Below are 26,342 nucleotides of genomic sequence, written 5' to 3'. Positions count from 1 at the left end.
GCATAGAGATAACATGTGTTTCTGTCCACTGGCGTTTTTTTTGCGTTGCGTTTTTAACATAGGAACTGTCAGTTGCATATGTGTCCCTATTTTTCTCCTAATGCACCCATGAAAGTCAATGGAAATTAATGGAAAAGCCGCGGAAAAATCGCGGGAAACGCGGCGAAAACGCTGCGTTTTTTTCCCGCGGAAAACGCAATCGCCAGTGGGTGCTCGCCCTAAGGACCAAACTATTTTCATAGTCACATTTCAAGAGTCATTAGCTGTTGACACAGCCATACAAGGAAGGCGGCTTGTTGTTGTGTGACAAATTGTCTTTTTGGATGGCAAAGTTGTTTTCTTTTTTCGGGTGGGTGTAGGGGTGATGTAAACCTCCCCCCAGAAGTTCCAACATTGCTTTTTGGGTTTTGTTTCCAAGGCATTCAATCACTAAAAATAGCGCGATACTTTTGTTGTCACCTGGATCAGCACCATTACTGCAATACCAAGTTTATATTGATTATTTTCTTCTTTTTTAACTACAGTCGCACACAAATAAAACTTTAACCCCTTCAGTATGCGGGCCTTTCCCACATTTTCGTTTCTTCCTCCCCACTTTAAAAAAATAAAAATAAAAAAAATCACAATGCTTATATTATTTATCCATCGACATAGCTGTCTGAGGGCTTGTTTTTCAAAGGACGAGTTGTATTTTTCGATGACACCATTTAAAGTACCATACAATTTTTAAAAAGTTTTTCAGTACACTATAAGAAGAGTGAAATGGGGGGGGAGGGGGGGGGGGGATTCCGTCATCTTTGGAGGGGGTCTTGTTTACTACTGTTTTTCCAAATATTTTTCTGCTGCCATGTTCTGACAGCCATAACCTTTTTATTTTTCTATCGACACAGTTCTGTGAGGGCTCGTCTTTTGCAGGAAGTCCTGTAGTTTCTATTGGTACCATTTCGGAGTACACATGGCTTTTTGATCACTTTTTATTACATTTTTTTCTTGGAGATGGGATGACAATAAGAAAAGCAGCATAATTCTGGCATTTATTTCTTCTGACGCCATTCACCATGCAGAGTAAATAATGCAATACTTTGATAGATCGGACTTTTATGGAAACAGCAATAGCAAGTATGTTTTTTTCTACGGAGATTTCTTTTAATATAAGTATGGTAAAAGTTTTTTGTTTTTTTTTAACTATTAATTTAAATTTTTATTAATAAAATTAATAATTTATCTTTAGTCCCCATAGGGAACAAGAACTTGCGATGGTTTGATCGCTCCTGCAGAATGATGTAATGCCATAGAAGTACACAGTGATCTGACAGACAATCAAGCCACGACACAGGCAAGGCTTAACAGGAAGTCTGCAATGGCAGCCTGGGGGCTTTCAAAAAGGTCCATGGCAACCTCATGGCGCCCCGTGATCTCATCGAGGGGGGCCATACGGAACCCCCGAATATCGATCAGGGCATTTAAAAAGGGTTAATAGTGACATCGCTGATTAAAGCTATTGTGGGTGTGTCGCTGTAACAAAAAGCTGGGATCGATCCCTTCCATACAAACCCTGAACCTTGAGGGTGTAAATGTACGCCCTGCAGCGTTAAGCGTTTAAAGAAAAACGGATTCTGCATCACCGCATTCTAAAGAACCATATTGTTTCCCAGCAACAGAGCTCTGGGGGTCCTGTTTTTTGTGGGAAGAGTTAGGGCTCATGTCCACGGGCGGGCTGGATTCCGCATGCGGGGGCCCGCAGTGGAGTCTGACCCTGCCCATGGCAGACGACCCTGCTTGCCTGCCCGGATCTACTGCGGATGTGCATGGAAGTGCCAGCCAGCGCATTGCCACACATACGTAGTAGAGGTTATTTTAAAACTCCTGCTTTCCAGAGGAATACACGGCCCGTCTACAATGTCAATTGTGGACGGGCCGTGGATCGGACAGCTTCCATTGACTTCAGTGGAAGCCGTCCGTGTGGAAACCACACTGAAATGGAGCATGCTGCGATTTGATTTCCACACCCAAAAGGCCTGCAAATCAAATTCGCAGGCTTGAATTCAATTGTGGGCGCTTACGTTTCCCTACGGGTGGCTTGAACTGTGGATTCTCTGCGCAAGTGCCTCATGCCGATTCCGCAATTCAGATCCGCTGATGGACATTGGGCCGTAAAGTTTTTATTAGTACCATTTTGAGGTACATGTGACTTCTGGAATGCTTTTTACTGCGTTTTTTGGGAAGTGAACCGAAGAAAAAAAAATACCAATACTGCATTAGTTTTTAAAATAATGGTTATGGCGTCCACCAAGCAAGATGACCACCACCATATTTTAATTGCTTGGGTCTTTATGAATTTTTAAATTGTGGGTATTTTATCCATTTAAAATGTGTTTTTGTGGGGGAAAATGTGTATTTTTTTTAAACTGGCTTCTCTCTTTAAATTAAAACTTTAGACACAATTTTTAGTCCTGCAAGATGTGATTTTTTTTTTCAATCACTAGGATAGTACACTGCATTACTTAAGTAGCGCAATCTACAATGCCTATTACAGTGCATTACACACTACCGGAGGCGGGGTCTTACATGGCAGACATGGACTCCTTTGTCAGGCCTCTGGCTGCTGTGGAAGCCCAATGGTATCTTGCGTTAGCGTTGCAGAGTGTCGATGGTTGACAAAAGCGCCCCCTCGCTCCCTGCGATTTACTAACATGCTCCACTTGCTATAGGTTGTGACATGTATGGGATTAAACTGCCATATCTACTGGAAGTAAACCATGAAGGTTTCTATGGGTTGACTGCAAGCAGAGATCTTACAACCCATGCTGCATTAATACAGTGAATACTGAAAAACATCTGACTTGTAATGGTACAAAGAAAGCCTTGCTGCCTCCACCTTTAAGCCTGGGCACGCTCCACTACCTATACATACTGGGAACTGAATGCAAACACAAGGGCGGCTCCCTCCAACCAGCCCTTTCCCCTCCGTCACACAAGTGGCCGCAGTAACTGATCCGCAGGAGCTCATTACCACGTAGTCCATCTCCAGTGACAGAATACGTACAATGCCACGATAAGACACGGCAGACGAGGCAAAAATCAGTGTGGCAAAATAGTTCAGATCCCATTTCAGTCCATACACACAACTCAGCAGAGGCTTAGCCATGTTCTCATCAATAGTTTAATATACCAGATTAAACCGGATTAGGCATATGGAGTATAGACAAAAAAGGGTTTATCTGCGACATATTTCCTAATAACAAAGTGAAGAATTCCAATCCAATAGAAGCGTATCTGTAGATGACGAGCGCTACACGGCTTCTTATGCAAATATATCAGCTGTCAACAATGAGAGGGGATTAGGAAGAATGGTCTACAAATTCAGCTATAATACACATATTACACTAGCAGAAAGCCCATCCCAGGGCGCTGATTGGAATAGGGTTTTATGACCATTTATTGGAATTAGGAGTAATAGTTATAGTGCAAAGATGTCAGCTGGTTCACATACACAAAATACTTCCCTTCACTGTCTCATTGGCTCCTTTTTGCTATTCTAGCTTCAAAAACGTACTAGATTTCATAGGATTTATAGGGGTTGTCCAGTTGTAATCTATCCATGGCCCATCCTCAGGATAGGTCCCCAATACTAGATTGGCTGGGATCCATCAGTTGGGACCTCCATGATTAGCTGTTCTCTGAACCGGAGTGCTTGCGCACGGAGGTTATTTCTGCAGGAAGCAGACAGCTCCATTTTTATAGCAGTGGGCAGGCTTGGTATTGTGTTCCAAAACTCTTCCCGATCTACATCACAGGCCTCTCACTAACCAAGCCAGGATCCTACTGCACACGGATGAGGGGCAAAAACCCCGAAACAGTAAATAGACATTTGAATAGGACCCGTCACCTCCTGATCTGTCCGTTGTAGTCAACTACCCGGTTTTCCCTATAAAATCCCTCTAGATCATCTCCACATTGCGCCATTCCTCTGCTCCTCCTAGAAGCTTACAAATACACTGATAACTAGACATCATTACCCATGACAAAGGGGTGTGCCCTTGTATAGTAAGCAATGCCTGCACAATGTCAGACTGACTATTCATATATTAAAAGGCGGAACAACAAGAACAGCACAACACAGAATTATAAGAAAAGATGCTCCAAAATTATTACATGGGGAATACAAGTAATTAAAAGGGGGTTCCAATGTATTTTTTTTTTTTACTACACACACGGTTTTGGGCCCCATGAACCCAAAACTATATAAAAGTAATACATACTCCCTGTAGCACCAGATGGCTGCTCCGGCATCTGACAAATAATGTTGCCATGCCTTATGGCTTCTTGACATACCATAAATCTATATCATGGACTACCATAAGAGCCCCCGCCAGGTTTATAAGAGGTCAGTAATTTATTATAATATATATAATATAAAATATAAATATATAATATATGTATCCATATCCCCCCACTACCGCCAATTTAACAATTAGGCTGGGCTCACCCAAACTGGTCAGATTCCGCAAGCATATAGCTCCAGTGGAAGACCTGTGTAGGGCTGCCAGACCGTGCAGATGTACAGTGTATAGGCTGTGGAAGAACAAATTCAAGCAGAGGATGACAATAGAAAGTAGCCTCAACCCCCTAGAAACACCCTTCTATCCATTGTGTGGTCATGGTGAGATGTTCTGAGAGCCTTCAGGATGGGGATACTGCTCTCTTGGCTCGGATGGTTTTATACTACTACTTATTTTGGAAGTAGTATAAACCAGTTTAAGGAAGAAAAAAAAAAAAAAAGCAACACACACCACTTAGGCCGCCTGCACACGGGCGGAAATCCCGCAGCGGGATTTCCGCCACTGGAAGCCTGCATAGGGAGTGCATTACAATATGCACTCCTATGCAGACGGCCGCGGTTTGGCCGCGCGAAATCTCGCGCGGCAAACAAACCGCAGCATGTCCTATCTTTGTGCGGGGCTCGCAGAGCCTCGCACAGAAACGTCACTCACCCGGCCGCCGGCTCCGGTCTGCGCATGCGCCGGCTGCCCGGCAGCCGGCACATGAAAGAGCCGGGGCGCGGGTGAGTACGCGCTCGTCCCTGCAGGCTCTCGGGTTGGGTCCCGCAGCGAGAATTCTCGCCGCCGGATCCGACCCGCTCGTCTGCAGGCGGCCTAAGGGTGGGTTCACACAGGGTGGATTCCCATCGGAAATCTCGCGGCTTGGCCGCAACAAAAACCGAGAGATTTCCACCGGGAGAACCTCCGCGGTTTAAACCGCGGAGGCTTTGAAGCGGCTCGGCCACATGCTTTTCAGTTGCGGCCGGCGCTCCCATAGAGGAGCGCCGGCCGCAAATTCCTGCTCTCTTTATGCCTTCTGTTATCTGGTCTCCTAGCAACGTGCGTACGAATCTGCGTCCATACGCAATGTAACCATAGAGATTAATGGGACTCACACTTGGGGCATCCATGGTAAAAGAGCATGCTGTGATTTTCCTTCTGCTCGCGGAGTCTGCAATTCCTACACGCAAGTGTGAGCGAAACTGCAAAAGTCAATGCATTTGAATGTCCACGTGTCATACACGTGGACAGCGATAATGGAATTTGCAAATTAATCCATTTGTGTGAAACTGGCCTTATTTAGAAGACCCCTTTAATAAAAACAGACATGTCAGGAGGGCTGATGGGTCCTCTAAAATGAGTAGAGAGCAAAGTTGATTGACTTGCCACTTTGGCGTCTGCCTGGGTGCGGTCACCTAAAATTCATGTTTGAAACAACTTAAAGCTCCTGTTACTAAGGCACTTTTTTGCCCCAGTCTTCCCTTCTGATAACAAAGGAACTTTGCTTGACTATACAGGTATTGGCATTTAAAAAAAAAAGACACAGCTCTACTTTAATACGTGAAATGTCAGATGTTCCCCTCTCATTCACACACATGCCGTACATTCTGCAAGTAACTTTCACCAAAACATTAATGTCTATCAACAAAGTACTAGTTCAATGGCACAGAACCCTGGAGGCTAGCCGTACAGCTGGTTCCAGCAGCTGTCAATAAATCTGCTTAGCTTGGTTTACCACTATGTTATTCCAAGGGTAAAACACTTATTAATTTGTTGAAGAAAGTTGCTCCACAATAACCATTCTAACATCCTTAATTGTGAAACTAAAAAGCACAAAATAAGCTTTAAAAAGGGGTATTCCATTCTTAGTAACAATAATTGGGAAGCTAAAAAGCACAAAATAAGCTTTAAAAAGGGGTATTCCATTCTTAGTAACAATATGGTATGTGGCGTAAATCCCTGCGAATACGGGGAAGGAATCGTCATAAGTCCCCTGACTTTTCCAATGAATTCACATAATTGGAGGTGTGCAAATGGTGCAACACCGTACAGGGGGAAGTGTCAAGAAGCTGCGGCGCTCGGCTACCGCTGGGGCCCCTACATTGTGAGAATAGTGGGGACCCCACCAATCAGGAAGTGAGCAGACTTTCCGTCTGCATTTCTGAAGTTTGGCATTGTAATAATCTATTAGGAATTCCTATTGGCAAAGTGACTCCCATAGTGTGACCAATGTTGTCGCTCTCAAAGTAGACAAAAAGGATTCAGATGTAGATTTTTTTCCTCGCTGCGGAAAATTTGCAGCAAATAGGCTACGGGTAAACGCACCCTTAGGCCACTTTCACAGCTAAAGGCCCTTTTACATGCAGCGATTATCGCTAAAACATGCGAACGACCGAACAAAATGAAGACCTTTTCTGCATAACATATAATTGTTTGAAATAATCTCAGTTTCTTTCATTGGCTAAAGTAAACGCAGTATTCAATGTTTGCTCAGGTGGGAGTGGGTTTATGCGAGGGATTATCTGTCTGGAAGGATTTTAATTAGTGTGAAGAAATTCATTGTCTTCAGCTGGCATGAGTAAACAATGAACTCCTTGTGTTTGGAAAGGTAAATCATTCACCTCTCCCCTTATGTCCTCCAGCCAGTCAAAAGGCTGAACAATTCCCATTCAAATGGAATGAATTGTGAACGGCCTGCCAGCTAAAAAAATAGCCATAAACGACAAGTGAACGAATAGTGTGAGACTGCCTGCATTTATATGTAACAATTATTGTGCAAATTCATTATGAGTGATAATCGTTGCGTGTAAATGGGCCTTAAATCTAAAGATTTTTTTCTAAAGTGGATCTGACTGTTTAATCCATGACAAAACTCAGATCTGCTGCAGATTTTGATGCAGATCTGCGCATGGCAGCCTGACATGGAAACCACATAAAGTATTGGCATGACAAGTCTTTAAATTTTCCACAAACGTGAATCTCAGAGCCGGCTCCATTTGAACGACAGCATGGATTTTCATAGCATTCAATAGAATGCTACACTAGCAGTATTCTGCGGCCTTACACACAAGATCAGCAACACTTCCACAGCAGGGTACAGATGGAGTGTGGCTTGCTGGGATGAGTGTGGCAATCTTAGACGGACACATTTATGTAAAATTGACAGTAGAAACTCTTCATATATTTGGTGCATCATGAGCCAGCAGGGATAATATTAAGACCTGAGTACGAAGCACTGAGATTAATACATCTTCCCTAATGTCTTTGTTCTAGCTTTAGCCAGGATATTCTACTTCCCTTTCTGAGAATATGGATATCCTCTCTTATTGCAATTTTAAAGTCTTCTATATTCTCTTTCTAGCCCCCACACAATGCCATCAGAGCGTTTAAATGTCGCTGTCAGAATGGACAGTGGCATTTAAATGGTTAAGAGCCACGATGAGCATTCATGCTGATTTCGGCTGTTGTGTGCAGGTGTCAACTGTCAGACAGCCGACACCTGCCATGTACTGAGAGGGATCGGCTCCTGATCTCACTCCTTTTAAGCCCAGCACACACAGGACATAAAATGTATGCCCTGAAGAGTGAAAAGCTGAACCTTCACATTAAAGTTGTTTTAACCCTGCAGTTAGATAGTTAAATGTACATCCTATGACTCAGAACTAATAGGAATAACAAAACTAATCTCTTTGTCAACACTAAACAAATGTAATTAAAATGTCTAACATTTCCAGCGCTCACATTTTCTTGGAAAGGCCGTTGACTTCTGTGCAGCCTTGTTCATTATGAAAGCAGATATCCTTGGAATCCTAACTGATCAAACGCAGCATGAGACACGACTTTCCACGAGGCATGTCACTAACACTCAACCAGGGGGACAAATAATCGATACTGGAAAGGGGAGAGGGGAGATTCCTCCTGGTTGCCTTAACGCCTTAAGGACCAGACTGTTTTGTACCATTAGGACCAGACACTTTAGGGACTTCACCCAAGTGGTGGTTTAACTGCCCTATAGTTTTTCCTCCAGCTAACAAAATTAAATTTGGCTGCGTTTTTGTTCCGTGACATATAGGGCTATAATTTTTATTATCTTCTTCACTGACTGTTTTTGGGATTTTTTTAGATTTATTGGGGGTAAAAAGCTATAATAAAAAAAAACAAACAAAAAACACACACACACACACACACACTTTTTAAATAAGTATACTTACTGTAAAATAAAGTATGGGAACGGGTTCCACATTGTGTTTCGGATGTTATGATATATATGTATGGTTTGGGATTACAGGGCCCATACGGCGATGGTTTAGGTTGGTGCCGGCATTAAGCCATATTCTTTTTTTCTGTATATATTTTAATGTTATTTTGTTGCACTTATGAACGTAATTTTTTACCATCTATGTCCCCGTGAGGTCATATAAGACCTCTGGGGGACAGTCACTTTTTTTTTCTTTTAATTTGACACTTTCTCACTGTAGCTGGAGCATCCACAGGAGCCTCAGTTACAGGGAAAAACATCCTCTGTAGTGACACTAGTCACTGGCAGAGCCTACCAGTAGCAGGGGATCCCGGCGGTCACGCGACTGCCAACTCGTGTAGTGGAAGATTATACTTCCATTTTTAAGTACATAGCGCTCATTGAGCGGTCTGTACTAAAGAAAGAAGGCGGCAGAAAGGGTTAAAAACCCCTCCTGCCTTCTCCTTCGGATTATCACTTGTGACTAACAGCTGACAACCTGAAAAGCTTCTTATTTATTGCAGAAGCAGAGGCTTTAAGCCCTCAACGTATTTTTACTATCACCTGGGTTTAAAGCCCAGGACCAAGCACCGTAAATTTTCAGTGCTTGGTCCTTAATGGGTTAAAATGACACTTACATTTCAGCCAACCTATGCTCATTTAATAACTTGTGAGAGTCTCCTCAATCTAGTAATATACTTTTATTACATTTTTTTTGTTTGATTACTGTCAAAGTTTGCGGAGCAGCCCCTCTGCTAACCATTTCCTATTTGGCATGCAGGTTCTCTAGCAATTGGAGCACTAAAACGTTTTCTTAGCTATTGGGTAAGGGTCTGCATTCACGCTGCTCTGCATGCTGTCAGATGCTCTTAGGTCTGCAGTCAGTGTGTACACAATTTCTGCCTCTAATGTTATATTTACCTATAACATACTGGTATCTCTATGTTGTAGGCATTAGATATGTGGACAAAGCAGCATCATTCTTATCTTTATAATTGGCTTTACTAGGTCTTGCGTGCTGCTGATTACAGCGTATATAATCTATATCATCAGGAGGCGCAGAAATTGTGTACACATGGATCTGAGAGCATCTGACAGCATGCAGAGCAGGGCGGGTACAAGGAATCCGATCCTGTGAAAAGATCCCCTCCCACATCCAAGACGACGTTCAATATCTAAGTTACTAGAGAAGCTGGATGCCTAACAACAGTAAGTGGATTGCAGAGGGGCTGGAAGGAAGACTCCTAACGGCAAGCACATCAGACTCCATTTACAGTAGTAAAACAAAAAAAATGTAAATTACAAGATTGATGAGACACACAGGCTATTAGAGGAACAAAAATGGTCTGAGAAGTTTTGTATCTTAAATGATTTCACTAGTAGAATTAGAGCAGAGAACATTGACACAGCAAATCTACTTTATTCAGGAGAAGTTGGTCTAAAATCTAATTTGTCTGCTTTTTATTAATACAAAATGGAGCACAGAGATATCTGACTCGCTGGCAGGACTGAATGTACCACTCACTCAGAGGGCCTTTTAAAACCCACATTATTATTTTGCGCAATTACCTTGTACTGCTGACTACGTCTGAGAGGCTTTGTTATAACAAACAAATTTATAAGAATTGCAAACTCAGTATACATAAGGTGGCAGAGTATAAAGCGCTAAAGCGCACTGGAGGTAATGCTGTTAACACGACAAGGGAGGAATATATACTCACACAATTGGGGGAGCCCTGGGCACAGCACCAAAAGGCACCCCCTACTATCCAGGAAAGATATCCATTAGTCACCAGGTATGGACCACCAGTTCCTTTATTTAACCCCTTAAGCACCAGGGTGTTTTGGTCATCGGTGACCAGACACTTTTTAGGGATTTTACCAATGTAGTAGTTTTATTGCCCTATTTTTTTTTATTTTTTTTTTTTACAGCTAGAAAGATTATTCAAAAGTGAAAAACATTCAAGACTAGAGATGAGCGAACGTACTCGGTAAGGGCGATTTCGCAATCGAGCACCGCGATTTTCGAGTAATTCACTACTCGGGTGAAAAGTACTCGGGTGCGCTGTGGGGCGGGGGGTTGCAGAGGGGAGTGGGGGGTAGAAGCGGGGAACAGGGGGGGGAGCCCTCTCTCTCTCCCTCTCCCCCCCACTCCCTGCTGCAACCCCCCGCTCACCCGAGTACTTTTCACCTGAGTAGTGAAGTACTCGAAAATCGCGGTGCTCGATTGCGAAATCGGCCTTACTGAGTATTCGTCATCTCTATTCAAGACAGTTGATAATCTTCCCAGGAGTGGACGTCCCAGCAAATTCACCCCAAGTTATGACCATGCAAATCTACATCAGTGTGTTTGAAAAAGAAAACATTCAAGGTATGGCAGTGGCCCCATCAAAGTCCAGGCTTCAACCCAATTGAAATGCTGTGGTGGGACCTTAAGGCCTCTCTCACACAGGGGCTTTTTTTACCGTGAACACTGTTTTGAACGCTGCGTTAATTTGCGGTCTAAGGGCTCCTTTCCACTGGCGAGATAATCGCACGGTTTCAGTGCGATGCCAGAGTGCTCTTGCAGGAAAGTCCCACACATGTTGTTCTATGACAGTCTTTCCACTAGCGATGTTTAAGGGCAAGCTGCGAAGCGAGGAGTAACAATCGCAGCAGGAGGATTGTTTCAGCGTTTTGCATTTTTCTCTCGCCCATACAGTGCAATGGCAAAACAGATTCTCGCATCGCAACGCAGAAGCTTGCGATTTTGCTGCAATGCGATTTTAACATTGCGATTTTCTCGCAGCGATATCGCTATCGCCAGTGGAAAGGAGCCCTAAGGGCTCCCACACACTTGTAATTGCGTTTTTTGTTAACGCGATTGTCAATGGGACTTTCTAATGTTAAAAACGCAACGCACCAAAAACGCAGTTGCGTTGCGTTTTTTTTACAATAGAAAGTCCCATTGACAATCACGTTAACAAAAAACGCAATCACAAGTGTGTGGGAGCCCTAATGCTCCCATTTAAATCACTTAGGCCTCGCAGACATGCGTTTGATCATAGCTCTGGACGGCGCTTTGCAGCATTGTGATTTTCGAATGCTGTCTGCCCTATTTTTGTCTGTTTAGTGCACCTCATCACCCATCATAATGGTGGGGCGCACTAAAACAAGTTGTCGGCAAGGAGTTGTGGCCGAAAGTGAAGGTAAGATCTCGGCAAAGTGCCATGTTGCACATTGCGGCGTTCTGCCCCGTGTGTGAGGGAGGCCTAAGAGAGCTGTACCTACACAAATGTCCACAAGCCTCAATGAAATGAAGCAACGTTATACAGAAGACTAGGCCAGAATTCCTCCAGGACAATGAAAGACTGACCAAATCATACAGAAAATGGTTACTTCAAGTTATTAAAGGTGTTTCTACAAGCTATTGATTCAGGAAGTGTACTTTTTCGTATTTTGTCCTAGTTTTTGTTAAATAATGACTCTGTATAATCTGCCATGTGTCGTTGCTCATCTGAGATTGTATTTACCCAATTTAAAAGACCTTCTAAAAAGGACCAGGTTTTTTATAATGTTTAGATACATAAAACCACAGAATTCAACATGTATGTACTTAGTTTTTCTCAGGATATACAGTCAAACCTCTAGTTTTGTTGGTAATCCATCCGAAAGCACCAGGGGCCACTCTCCGGACCTCCGTGCAGGCTTGTTAAGCCGGCAGAGCATCTTGATGAAATTCCCCACCTCCAGCAAGAGATTGCTCTGATTGGCTGAGTGGCAGCCCGCTCAGCCAGCGCTGGATGCTCCAATCACAGCCATTCATCCATGAATGGCTGTGATTGGAGCAATCCATAAATGGCTGTGATTGGGCAGTGAGGTCATGTGGGCAGGCAGCCGCCGACGAAACTAAGACGACGGCAAAAAAAGGCAAAATTCTGCCTGGCAAAAATTGGCAAAACTGGAAAACTGTGAAGGAAGGCGGCAACGAAAGTAGAGGTATAACTGTATATATTTTTTTTATATGGCCAAGTAAAGGTATATCAGTGTGAACAACAAACTTTGTACAATGAACTCAGCACAATCCCGTATAGTCCCCTGTAGAGGACTACTTTCTAAAGAAATAGCTCTACATCTGTCTCCCACACTACCAGCCTTCTCCTACACCTAATCTGGGACGTATCTACTGACATGCCCAAGAAGAATGGCCTCACCTTCATAATACAGAAACAGATTACCTGAAGCCCCGACTACTGTTCCTTTAATATCCATGAAGACTAAAATCTTAAAGAGATACTGGGATACCGTATCTACAGGAGTCTGGGATACAGTAATAAGTGTCAGTTCACTGGAGCTAAACACAAAAGAAAGAAAAATGTTCAGAAGAGCTTAGAAAAAAGGTAGTTTGGTATAGAGGTGGCACTGGGCCAAATAGTTCAAATGCTTGAGCTATGGCATATGTTATTGAGACGCCACATGCAAGGCACGTAATTTAAGTTAAAATGTAGAAACAACACTTCTTTAGTTAAACCATGTCTGAAATGCTCGGCAGCAGGAAGAAGGCGATCGCTTACATTCACTCCAACATTGCACAAGTTATAAATCAGGACTGGAGCAACTGAGGAAGACAACCTGTGGGCTTCTAGTCCTAGTAGGTTCACAAGTGTCAGGATGTCCTTCACGCTTGGCTGCAAAACCTGCACCCTCTGTACCATTCTTTGGCAGTCTCCGGTCTTCAACAGGATTGCCCCAAAAAATATAACATGCTGCGACTTTTCAATCTTGCACTCTTGCTACAAAGCAGGGATAGGGGATGGGAGGGGCAGGGGTTAAGGGGGTTGGAAGAAGAGGGGGTTAAAAAAAAAAAATCCCTCATGTACACTGACACACTGGAAACAATGGGTTATTTTTGAGTGTAATTTCTCGCAACGCATGTAAAAATAATGGGCTTGGTAAATATACCCTACGCTGTTAAATAGGTGCCTTCATAATAAATTGTAATAAAGACATTTTGCTCTCTCTAAACTGACAATCCCTTAATGAGTGGATCTCCCCGGCTGCGCTTGTCGTCTGCTGGACAAGGCTACGATAGGAACAATAATTACCCTTTACAGTTTTCTCTTTGGTTTAGGTACATTTTACTTATTAATATCTGTTCAGAGATAGAAGTCTTGCTGCGCCGGCCTGCAGTTCATTAACCTTTGTTGTAGCTCCCATGATAAATAGACTAGTGATGCTGCGCGGTCGGCTACTTGGGGTCTTTTCTACCATATTGATCTTTTCCTCCGAGGGTCTTGGATCATCATCTCAAGCATTTCCTGTTTACAGCCTTTTCCTCTGGGAATGATATAACATAGTATCTTCCCCAGGACACGGGCTGTAGTGCTGGACACGTCTAGTAGGACAGGCACGTTGTAGGACCTTTCAGTGGTCGCCTGCTTACATCGAGGAGCTTATAAATGCACAGAGGATATACAAAGTTTGCACACCCCTTTTAAAATGACAGTTTTGTGTCATGTTAAAAAATTTGCCAAAGATGAGTTCTTTCAGATTTCCACCTTCAATATGACCCGTTATCTGTACAATTCCATTGAAAAACAAACTAAAATCTCCTAGGCTGGTCTCACACAACCGGATTTGAACTGTGGATTCCGCAATCGCCATCCACGCGGACAAAACGCGAGCATTGAAAGGCGTGGACTTTTATGGGTTCGCTCAGACACGTGGGTAAGAGTTACAGATTCCACAAGCTAAAGAAAAATCACAGCATGCTCTATTACGAGGGCACGGGCTCAATTAATGCAAGCGATCTGCAGTGCATACGCATAACATTGCGTATTGGGCAAAGATTCGCTAGCAATTTCCTAGGAGACCAGATACAAAAGCTGAAATATAAATGGGCAAAAAAGAAATAAGGAGATCGTCACATAGTGAAGGCGGCAAAGAGAATACTATGCCAAGTGCTAAATACATAATTGGATATGGAGATATCCATCCATCAATCCAGAAGCTAAGCACTTTAATTCCCCCACCATTTTCTCGATTGGGACAAAAGTGTGATCTGTGGTTACAGTTTATGCTGTCTACACGGAGCCGGCAGTAGTCCGAGACACACCCACTGTCATCTTCAATTCTAACTATTGTGGTCTCCTCCCCCTGCAATTCTCCCTCCTCTGATAGACTTGCCTTATGGACAGCAGCCAATCACAGGTTACCCAAGAAGTCAGTGCTTAGAGATTGGATTTCTATTACCGGAAGAGCAAGATTAGTATAAAGTACAGATCACTAACCCACCAGTAAAAATAAAGGTGATTTAAGAAACTGCCCCACATACTTTCCAAATGAGCCTATCTAATAGAGAATCTGAAGGGTTGTGCTAAGAACACAGCAATTTCTTTCATTTTTTTCTTCCCATCATAGCCTTCTCAGAACCATAACGACTTAATTTTTCTATTGACGTAGCCGTACCAGGGCAAGTTATTTAATGGCACCTCTTTGGCACGCATGTAATCCATTGAAAAACTCAACTTATTCGATTGGCCTCTAATGTGCCCTCCCATTCACTTCTGTGCAGTGGTCAATACGAAAAATTAAAGCTCTCTTGGTATAATACACATTCACATCTCTGATCCATGTAATGTATCTAGTGATCATACGGGTGCGCCTTTTTTTTTGCGAGCATAGCGATCATTGTTGCAGCACATCGGCAGACCCCCGCACCACAAGTGCTAATGGAAAGCTACTGCCAACAGTATGGAGATGGAAGTATCATTTGTCTGAACATATTGCCTTTGTTTGCTACCTGTAAATAGAACTAAACGGATCTCCGCATGTTACATGCAGATTACCTGCCCGTGTAGTAACAACGTTCTGCAAACTGTGTTTATAGAAGGGGAATTTTTTCTCTGTACACAGTCACATTTGTGTGGGAGATTCTATAGGTCCTTTTTCTTCTGCATATAATGTAAGGAAATTGGGAAGGAAATGATGTGTACGGCAGAAAGGTGCAGAAGGATTAGTGGTGCTCGTGTCCATTGTGTCAAGCGGAGCTTCACAAGGACATCTGTGTAGGCGCTCCAGTCAGTATTGTTAGCGCTTCCTTTATATATTGTACAGCTGGAACAAGCCACATTTTCATTTATACCGTGTGTCTATAAACCAGAGACTTCCCTGGGGAAGCTTCCGAGAGACCAGTGAAAGAGAGGGCTCCTTGTTAGCGTCTTTATTTTACCTGTATGAAGAATAGCAGCATGGCCGCCTCTAGCAAATATTGTGAGATTGCTTACATTTACTACGCAAAACAGAAAAACACCGTCTGTTGTTCTGCTGAATGTATGTGGTGATATACTGCCATCTGATACTGTACTTATGTCGCAGTCTAGAAATAACAGAGTATTGTCGGCTCAAGAAAAACATAATTGGGAGCTACTGAGCCCGTTCCAAATACTTGTTTCCCTTATAGTTAATCAGTATGTCATAGTCCATTTGATACTGCAGCAAGCATGTGAACACCCCAGCGTTCTGGCTTCCGTGCAGCACCACTCACCCTTTATCACAGCAGGAAGTCACAGCGCAGTATTGCTAGGGCTGCATGGGAAATTTGGTTATCAAGTGACAAAATGCATGGGATTTTGTCTAGGATGTTCTGTTGCATTGACGTTGTGTTACTATTTTAGAGTACGATTTGGCTCTAAATTATGTGCGATTTAGGTTTTGCAACACCAATAGGAGACGGGAAAAAAAATGCTGACCTGTTGGGATCCTGGAAAACTTAAATTTTGACCGTATGCTATGGCTGAGCAACTAACGGAATGAATTTGATCGCCATTTTGCTGAGTCATGATTCTAACTTGTCACAATTGTGAACGAAAAATGCTTTCTGCGTCCTATGGGCAGGGCCAGTATTGGGGAGCGCAGGATGCTGGGAAAAGAAGCTGTGTCGACTTAGGGGAGAAAGATACAAAAAGTATATGGAGAATGTTGGTGTGTATAGTACATGGGCGGCTGGGATGGCTGTGGGATGTTGAACCCAATCCAAAGAACATATATACCCCATTCTTTTATCTAAGCGATTCCTTGATGAGTACTGATCAAAATTGTCCTGTTCAATTCAGATAAGTATATATTAAGGAATTGCGGTGCATGTGATTACCTTAGGTTAAAAAAAAGTGTCTTGGTATTTTAGCCTGTTTAGCAGCAAAGGAAAAAAATGATTAAAAATGAGAAGTTGCTCGTTATCAGAGGCCATCATATTGCATGTAACAACGTGGCTGCATTCACAACCATTACTTGTCATGTCACAATGATACCTTGGGTCAGGGATTATTCACGCAAAACGAAGATCACAACTTCCTTGCTGCGTGTACCCACTTGAACTGTGCATGTCCCAGTATAGCTATGTGCAGACTGAATTCCATCTTTCATCGTAGTTATACGTTGGGTGGTTTTTCTGACCCCCCTGATAGAACGCTCCATTGTATGCCACTGTGCAGGCAAATACGTGACCCACAGACTTCAGTTGTAAGAGAAAAGTATATAGTGGGGTGGGCTCTTTTTGTGGTGACCCCCTGTATAGTAAAGTGTAGTCTGCTGAGATTCCCTATAAAGCTAATAAAAAGGTTTGCCGATAGTTTTGGCCTATGTTAGGTGAACTAAGCCCTAAGGATTCATTTGAAAAGCTCCTTCTCTGCATGCCAAACATGAAGCTAAAATGTGTGTACACAGAACCTAAGATTTTCTCAAAATCTCATTCACACGGTGTAGGGGAAAAAAAAAAATCTGTGACGTTGTAACCCTTTCCAATCCGGTGTCAGCCCTCGCCCGAATTTAAGATTTCCCTGCAGAGTTCCGATGTTGGACGAGAGACGACATATTCCTAACACTGTGCAGGACAGCGCTCCAATGTAGGAGGCAGTCTTGCATACGTATGTTACAGTATACAGAATAGACTCCGATAATGGAGCGCTGTCCTGCATATTGTTAAAAACATATCGGCCCTCGTTGTCTTCATTGAAGGCAGCATAAAGTAGTGACTGACCTATTGCTGAAATCAGCATGTGTAGGGAATGTGCAATGGTTTTTAAGAACTTGCAACTTGTTTCTGCAGCTCCCCATGCGAGTTCAATTTATTCATGAGGCAATGCTAGCCTCGTCCATCAGCCCTGATTGGCAGACTTTTAGCTATTATACTGCCTGGGGAGAAAACTGCCAATCACGGATGGTGGGCAGGGCTAACAGTGAGTCTTGCATAATCTGGACTTGGATCTTGCGGAGCGCTGCAGGGACAACATGTAAGTTCTTAAAAACCACTGCACATTATTCCATAAGTGACATACTGCTGAAAACAGAGCATCTGTCACTACTTTAGGATATGACAGATCTAAAAGAATTTTTCCACAACTCGGACAGTGATCATCTCCTCTTAGGATAGGTCATGTATGTCAGATTGGTGACGGGCAGACTCCTGGCACCCCTGCTGATCAGCTGTGTGAAGAGGCAGCAGCACATGTGAGCACTGTAATCTCTTCATTGGTCTGTGATAGCTTATCCATTGATTACATGGCCCTCCTGCAGTGCAGTCCAATATACAATGTGCTGTGCCTGGTATACAATGAAGATACTGCAGCTCTCCTGCGGGTGCTGCGGCCCTCTCCAACAGCTGATCGGCAGGGGTGCTGGGAGTCACTGCCTTCACCCAAATTTGCTTCATTCTGAGTCACTAACAGTAAAACGTTTCGATTTTTCTGCAGCGATCCCACAACATGTTGCAGGTCATGCTTGACTGGTACTTCAGACATTATTGCAGTCAGCCAGAAATGTAATGTATTTTGCTCCAATCTGGTGATCAAGCACCTAGCAGTTGGAATGGAGTGAAACTTTCTCTGTGTGATTGTAGTGTTCAAATAAGTCAGTGATTACAATATCAGAGCAAAAGGACAGTTTATGGCAGAAAATGTATCCCTTGAAGGCATGGAGGCTCTAGTACCCTGTTGTACCACCTCTAGCTTCAATGCAAGTTGTGATACAAGCGGGCATGGAAGCTCTAGTACCCTGTTGTACCACCTCTAGCTTCGATGCAAGATGTGATACGAGTGGGCATGGAGACTCTAGTACCCTGCTGGCCGCCTCTAGCTTGGATACAAGATGATACGAGCAGGCATTGAGGCTCTAGCACCCTGTTGGGCCGTCTGTAGCCTGGATACAAGCGGTAATACGGGCGGGCATGGAGGCATACAAGTTCCATATGGTATCCTGCAGCTTATGAGTTTACATTTGCCGTAACTGAGTCACTGGATAAGGAAAACTCATAGGATGTCAAAGTTGGTGTCCCAGATGGTCCCATACATGTTCTATTGGTGATAAGTCTGGTGACCAGGCAGCCACGGAAGTGTGACAATGTTGTGGAGGTAATCCAGTTTCACCTTTGCTGTGTGCGGCCGAGCATTGTCCTGCTGGAAAATGCCTCTTGCAAGCCCTGAGAGGAGAGGAACACATGTTGCTGCAGGACGTTCTGAACATATCGTTGAGCCGTCATTGTCCCTTGTGCGACTAGTAGGGGGTCACGAACTATCATATGCGATGGCCCCGCAGACCATAACCCCAGCAGTGGGGGCAGTGTACTACTTCTCAGCCAAGGCAGGATTGGGGAGTTTATCTCTAGGTCTCCAGACACTAACATGGCTTGTCAGTGGCCAAACTAAACCTGGATTTGTCGCTGAAGACAACCTGGTTCCACTCTGTAGCAGTCCAGCTTCATAGTTTACGACAACAATGGAAACGGAGGCGACGGTGAGTGGGTGTACATGTAATGGGCACCAAAGACCAAGTGTCCTTCAGCCAAGTGCCTGGAAATGGTTCCAACAGACACATGGGCCTGTAACTATGGCGCCACGTCTCAGGATGGCTTATAATGAAAAACTTGGAGCTGTTCCTGCTTGTCGGACAGACTATCCTCTCTACTATTGACCTGTCGAGGGCATCCTGAGCCCAGTCACCATGTGTACGTACACTCATGCATCCACTGGTCCCACCACCTCTAACAGTCTGGTCAGACTGGCCTAGGTGGCGGCAATCAGTCGATCTGACCATAGAGATTGTTGCATTTAATAATGCGCCCCTCTCACATTGTTAACTAAATGACATCACTTTGATTGCATCATAGAGGCATCTAGTAGTCAAAAAGTTCTACACAAGCGGAAAAAGAGGTCCACTACACACAAGGAGACTCCGAGAGCCTTTTTATAGACCAAGGATGGAACCACTTTTAGGGCCTCAGGTGGCAAGACCGTTCAGCTAATCACAACTCATTTGCATATCTGCCTGAGACACAACTGCATGCCAAATTTTGCAACTTAAAAACAATAACTCCTAGTTGTACACGGAAGTCCCGAGGATTCTATAGCCATGTCATAAAATGATGTTGCTTGGCTTGTTGAGGTTGCTGTAGTTTTTCCTTCATAACATAGCTCTGTGTAAGAGAATGCTGGCCCGCTCCAGAGTACAAAATGCTCAGCAACAAGGCTTTTATTAGGTTCCAATAAAATTGTTTAATGGGCTTTTGCAAAAATCGCTACAACTGAAGTAATGTTCCTAGGTAGCTTAATGTCTGGAATTTTAAGGGATTCTAAGAAAAGTCCAGAATGTAGGGCGTTCTCTCTATGCATCGGTACAGTACACTGCTTTAAGATATATTTCTTGGCTTAATAATGCATTCCTTATTGGAATATTCCAGTTTTATGTAAAGAACGTTTAGAGAAGGAAAAGTGCTGCAACGTAAAGAGATCCTGCTCCACTCCTGACTTGCAATCTCCACAAACCGTTCTGGGGCATCGGTCTTAAAACCCTGGTGTCCTGTTACTCAGTTTTTCCTCCTAGAAAGGTATTAATAAAATTTGACAACTGGGTGCTAACATTCCTACTGTCAAAATGATGTGTACATACGGAATCTGAAACTGTCAGCACTGATTGGACAAGGTGCGTATATAAGGACATGCCCCCAAATGCTAAACTGCCTAGTTGTCAGTTTATTCAGAAATTTCTAGGAGTAATAACAGAGAAACACCACAACAGAGTTATAAGAAAAGATGCTCCAGAATTTTTTAAGGGGGGGTATAATTATTTAGTCACCAGTGCACAAGCTAAACCTGGATTTGTCACTGAAGACAACCCAGTTCCACTCTAGTATTTCACTTCTGTCATTCCCACTGCACTGCAAACAGAGGTGGCGGTGGTCATCAAAGGCAGTACACATAATGGGCGCCGTGAGACCAAATGTTCTTCAGCCCAGCACCTGGAAATGGTTCCGACAGACATGACGGTCTTTTACGATGGTGCCACCTGTCTCTGGATGGCGCACAACCAAACTGTCAGAGCTGCTCGTGCTTGTTGGATGATCAGATGATCCTCTCTACTGGTGGTCTGTTGAGTGTCCTGAGCCTGGTCCCCTTGTGTCCATGCCCTCACGCATCCACTGGTCCCAAAACCTCATAAGTCTGGTCAGAATGGCCCAGGTGGCTGGCAGTTCATCGATACGACCATCCATCTTCTCACATACCAATAATACGCCCCTCTCAGACTGTTAACAGGGTGAAATCTCTTCAATGGCGTTGTAGAGGCGTCTAGTGGTCAACAAGCTCTACACAAGCAGGAGGTCCCTGCAAGTAGCCTCAGAGCCTTTCATAGGCCATGGGGGGAGCCAGTTTTAGGACCTCAAGTGACAAGACAGATCATCTAAATCACCCCACAACTCATTTGCCCATCTGCCTGATATATTACTGCATGCTGGGATTTGCAGCAAAATGACAACTCCTAAGTGCTCAATACTTTTTCTTGACAATGAGTATTTTCTGTCAACATAGCCATAGGGCTTGTTTTTGCAGAGTGAGTTGTATTTTTCAGTGACACCATTTAAAAATGTCCCATAAACATACTGAAAATATTTTAAAGAGGTCTGCAATGCAACATTTATATAGTGTTGTGTTTTTGTAAAACGTGATTTTAGCAAAAATATCTGACATCTTTTTAGCTTTATCTTTACATCATGTTTTATTTCGGTCATTCTGGAGTACATATGACTATTGCTTTTTATTTAAAAAAAAAAAACAAACTTATTTCTTGGAGATGGGGGTGACCAAAAACAAAAACAAAAAATACACAATTATGGTGTTGTGTACTTTTACGGCATTCACGGGATATAGAATTATTTCAATAGATTGTACTTTTATAGATGCAGGTATAACAAAACATTCTCTTTTCCCATTTTTGACAAAAAAGTTTTTTCCTTTTTCTAAACTTTGAACTTGAACCGCTTAATTTAGTTTTTTCCTCCCCCCTTTTAAAAAAATCATAACTCCTTTATTTATCCATTAAAGGGGTTGTCCCGCGCCGAAACGGGTTTTTTTTTTTTTTCAACCCCCCCCCCCCCCCCCCCGTTCGGCGCGAGACAACCCCGATGCAGGGACGTACAGAAAGCTCACCGGAGCGCTTACCTTAATCCCCGCGCTCCGGTGACTTCTATACTTACCTGTGAAGATGGCCGCCGGGATCCTCTGCCTCCGTGGACCGCAGCTCTTCTGTGCGGTCCACTGCCGATTCCAGCCTCCTGATTGGCTGGAATCGGCACGTGACGGGGCGGAGCTACACGGAGCTACACGGAGCCCCATAGAGAACAGGAGAAGACCTGGACTGTGCAAGCACGGCTAATTTGGCCATCGGAGGGCGAAAATTAGTCGGCACCATGGAGACGAGGACGCCAGCAACGGAGCAGGTAAGTATAAAACTTTTTATAACTTCTGTATGGCTCATAATTAATGCACAATGTACATTACAAAGTGCATTAATATGGCCATACAGAAGTGTATAGACCCACTTGCTGCCGCGGGACAACCCCTTTAACATCACTGTATGAAGGCTTGTTTTTTGTGGGACGAGTTGTATTTTTCAATGGTGTTCTTTAATGTAGCATATAATGTACTGAAAAACTTTTTTTAAACATTCTAAGTGGAGTAAAATGAAAGAAAAAAAAAAAAACTACATTCCTCCATCTTTCAGTGTGTCTCATTTCTATGGCGCACAAACTGCAACAAAAATGACTTAACTATTCTATGGGTCAGTACAACAACAATACCAAACTTGTAGGTTTTTTTTTTGCTGCATTACTTTTATTTTTCAAAGACATTTAATATTTTTAAATTATTTCCTGCTGCCATCTTCTGTGCCCAATAACTTATTTTTCCGTCATGTGCGAGGGCTAATTTTTTGCAAGTCCTCCTGTAGTTTACTTTGGTACCATTTCAGAATACTTACGACTTTTTATTGCATTTTTTCTGGGAGACAGGTTGACTGAAAAAGTGCATTTCTGGCGGGGTTTTTTTTCCTTTTCCGACAACGTTCACTGTGCTGGGTAAATAATGCACTACTTTGATAGATCGGACTTTTACAGACACGGCGATACCAAATATGTATTTTTGTTTTATGATTTACATGGTTTTTATTATAGATATGGCAAAAGGGGGGCAATTTAAACTTATTACTAATTGTATTAAAAAAAAGCAAAAAAAAAAAAAGTTGTAAAACTTCACTAATGGGCCTTTTTTTTTTTGCCACCCTAGGGGACCACAACTAGCGATGCGTTGATCACTCTTCCAGTATGATGTAATGCCATAGCATTACATCATACTGAAATCTGACAGGCAGTCTATCAAGCCCCCCCCCCCCTGGCAATCAGCCAAGACAGCCCTGGCGCCTTTCAGGAGGACCCCTGTTGCCATGACACCTGCACGTCTCCCTGCAATCTCATCGGGGGGAGGCCATACAGATGTTTGGGGCATTTAAAGCGTTAACAGCCGCACTGGGCAACGCAGCTGATTGCAGCTATTGCCCGTGGGTGTCAGCTGTAATAAACAGCTGACACCCACACTGTATGAAGAGGTCACCCTCTGATCTCGCTTCATACATACTCCGACGCCGCAGTATGTAACTGTACGTCATATAGCGAGGAAGAGGTTAAAAATTCTTTAACTGCTGTTTTTTGGCCACACAGGGGACTTAAACTACCGACTGTTTGATCACTTATACAATATACTGCAATACTTTACTACGGACAGGCATTCTAGTAATAGGCAAACCTCCATGAGAGAGATCAAGCTCTCTGTGCAGCCATTTAAATGCCACTGTCAGAATTGACAGCAGCATCTAAAAAGTTAACAGTCGGGACCAAAGTTACCTCCAGTAGTTTTTGAAGACAGACGATACCAGTAGGTATGGCGTGGGCTCAGCCGCCAAGCCCATCTGACGTATGTGTACACTGGATGTCGCCGATGGGTTAATATACTTTCACTTCCTTCTTACATCTTTAGATCTGTCAGTGAAGTGAAACCTTCTTGCTGACATCTAGGAGGCTGAACACAGCCGTAGTGTTTGGAGCAGAGTCATGTCCGATTCTTCCGCAGAAATCCGAGGCCAAATCTCGGTGGGCTACCACGGGTTTAATGTGGATCTGCATGCAGATTTAGTCCTATCTAATCTTTGGGTAGAAATCGCACAAAAGGATTGACGTTTTTTTTTTTTAATCCCCTGCACTGCAGATTTTACAACCAGATGTAGAAAAATTTGCGTGGTATGAACTACGGCACGGATTGCCATTGTAAACACGGAGCGGATTCAGACGGGTGAGCTGAGCCATCCCTACCACGACTTGGGGCTTGTTACTTCTAGGCAGTCCTCGAAACATGGATACCCAGCTGATGGGACAGAGAAGAGACTTCTGTAACTCTTTGGGCCAATGACCACGGAAGGATTTCTGCCGCGTTTCACTCAGCGGAAATCCGCGGCGTTATTCTGCAAAAATTATGTTCTATTGAACCTAATATCTTTCTGCCTTTCAATGTTGCGTGAAAGAAATCGCAGCATGTTCTAATTGCCGCAGAAAAACACACACCTGACTTCCATTGTAGCCAATGGGAAAAAAATATCAAGGGTACTTCAACCCCAACACGATGGGCGACTACTGCTGCCCTCTGCAGCGGTCAACAACAGTCACTCACACTGTGCGGAAGTGCTTTAGGCACTTGCTGGTATGTACTCAAGTGAACGTTGTGTTTACACGTCTGTTAACCCTTTCCAATCCACTGTCTGACGTCTGAAGACATTATGATTTAAGGCTGTACAGCTCTGATGTTAGAAGACGTCCGTCGTGGTTCTCTTACTGTATATTGCCAGCCTCTCTGCTGTCGAAGCCTATTCAACGTGTCACCTCATGCAGTACTGGCTTTAGCCAGCAGATAGTGCTGTTGTATAATGGTAGAAACAGAGTAAGCCCCCTAGGAAAACCACGATACAAATTGGATTGGAAAGGCTTAATGTGAACAAGTTGCTGTAATTTCTCACAGTTTAGTGCTGGCTGTATAATGAGCATAAAATCAGTATCTCGCATTAGTATGATTAGCCAATGATACGTGTAGAACTTCAGAACCAGATGTTCTAGGCAAAATCAGACTACAAATTTGGACTCCACACACGGTTTAGTATGGAACACGTGAAATACCCCAGAAGGCAGACTTTTTTTCCCTGTGATATAGTGGGATGGAGAAATTGTTGTGATCACTTGGACGTTTCGAAATTTCCCATTGACTATAATGGAGCGTCTGCACATATGGCCCATGTCAAATCCATATGCCACAAAGCCTTCAAGAAGCATCCATTATTTCCTACAGGCGCATGAAATTTCATTTATTTAAAGTTTTTTTTATATCACATTTGCTTGTGCAATGAGTTTCTTCCATCATAACTATTGGAACAACATGCAATGTGAAAATCACACGTACAGCAATGCGGTATTCTTGCAAAAGACAACGCAATCACAAAAAATAAAAAAGGTTCTCGAGTGCGATATTGGTCCAATTTTCTTGGACAGTTATCACACTCACCCCAAGATGGCTTTACAGCAGGAATCAGGATATTAGAGGTCTATAGTGGAGTATTGTGCAGGGAGGAAGAGCCGAGCACATCCCATCAGTAGTGGGCTCTATTATCTGCCTCCAGCCTTATTACAGACATGTTACTGATAATTCTAATCCCATGCTCACACAAGCACCAATGCCCAGTGTAAAAACTGCAATATTTCCGGGGATGGGGGAGGGTGTTATACAAATTGGGGCTTAATTTACGAACACAGTCAACAGGTTAAACAGTGCAAAGAGACTAGACCAGTGGTGGCGAACCTGGGGCACGCAAAGCCCTTCCTGCTGGCACACGTCGCTGTAGCCCGCTTACGGTTAGCAAATACCGGCAGGGGCCGCAACTTCCCCGCTAGCATTTACTCAGCTGCGCTGATCCCGGCGCACACGGTGTCGTCAGTGTGCAGCTGGCATCCTCCACCCGACGTCTCTTACTTGGTTCCGCGAGAGCAGGAGAGGAGGCATACGGCAGCACACCGACGTCACAGTTTGCCCTGGAATCAGCGGCACTTCCATGAAGAGGAAGGGGTAAGTATGTGGGTCTCTGTGGGATTTCACTACTACTGCTGGGGCCGCTGTGCGATGTCACTATTAATGCTGGGGGAAGCCGCTGTGGTGAGTGTGTGTATGTGCGTGTGCGTGGGGAGAAACTTGCATTTTATTAGTAGCAGCAACACAGGCATAGAGCACTACTTAAAGTAGTCCTGGATATTCATGAGCTGCAGGCTACACCCACCCCGCCCTCCAGCCAATGATTGACTGCTGTCTGCATATTACTGTGCATAGAAAGCTGTCAATTCTTGGCTGGAGGGCGGGGTGGGTGTGGCCAACCTGAAGCTCATGAATATA

At 43.7% G+C, this 26,342-nt stretch overlaps 1 protein-coding gene across 2 annotated transcripts in view; it reads right to left on the bottom strand.

Moving 5' to 3' along the window:
• CSNK1G3 (casein kinase 1 gamma 3) overlaps positions 1–26,342 on the bottom strand; it is a 132,915-nt gene that overhangs the window by 41,175 nt on the left and 65,398 nt on the right. The window lies entirely within an intron of this gene.

Source organism: Eleutherodactylus coqui, chromosome 5, assembly GCF_035609145.1.
Source record: "Eleutherodactylus coqui strain aEleCoq1 chromosome 5, aEleCoq1.hap1, whole genome shotgun sequence".
Taxonomy (NCBI): domain Eukaryota; kingdom Metazoa; phylum Chordata; class Amphibia; order Anura; family Eleutherodactylidae; genus Eleutherodactylus; species Eleutherodactylus coqui.
Note: the sequence above shows the minus strand (reverse complement) of the source record. Positions and strands in the feature narration are given on the sequence as shown.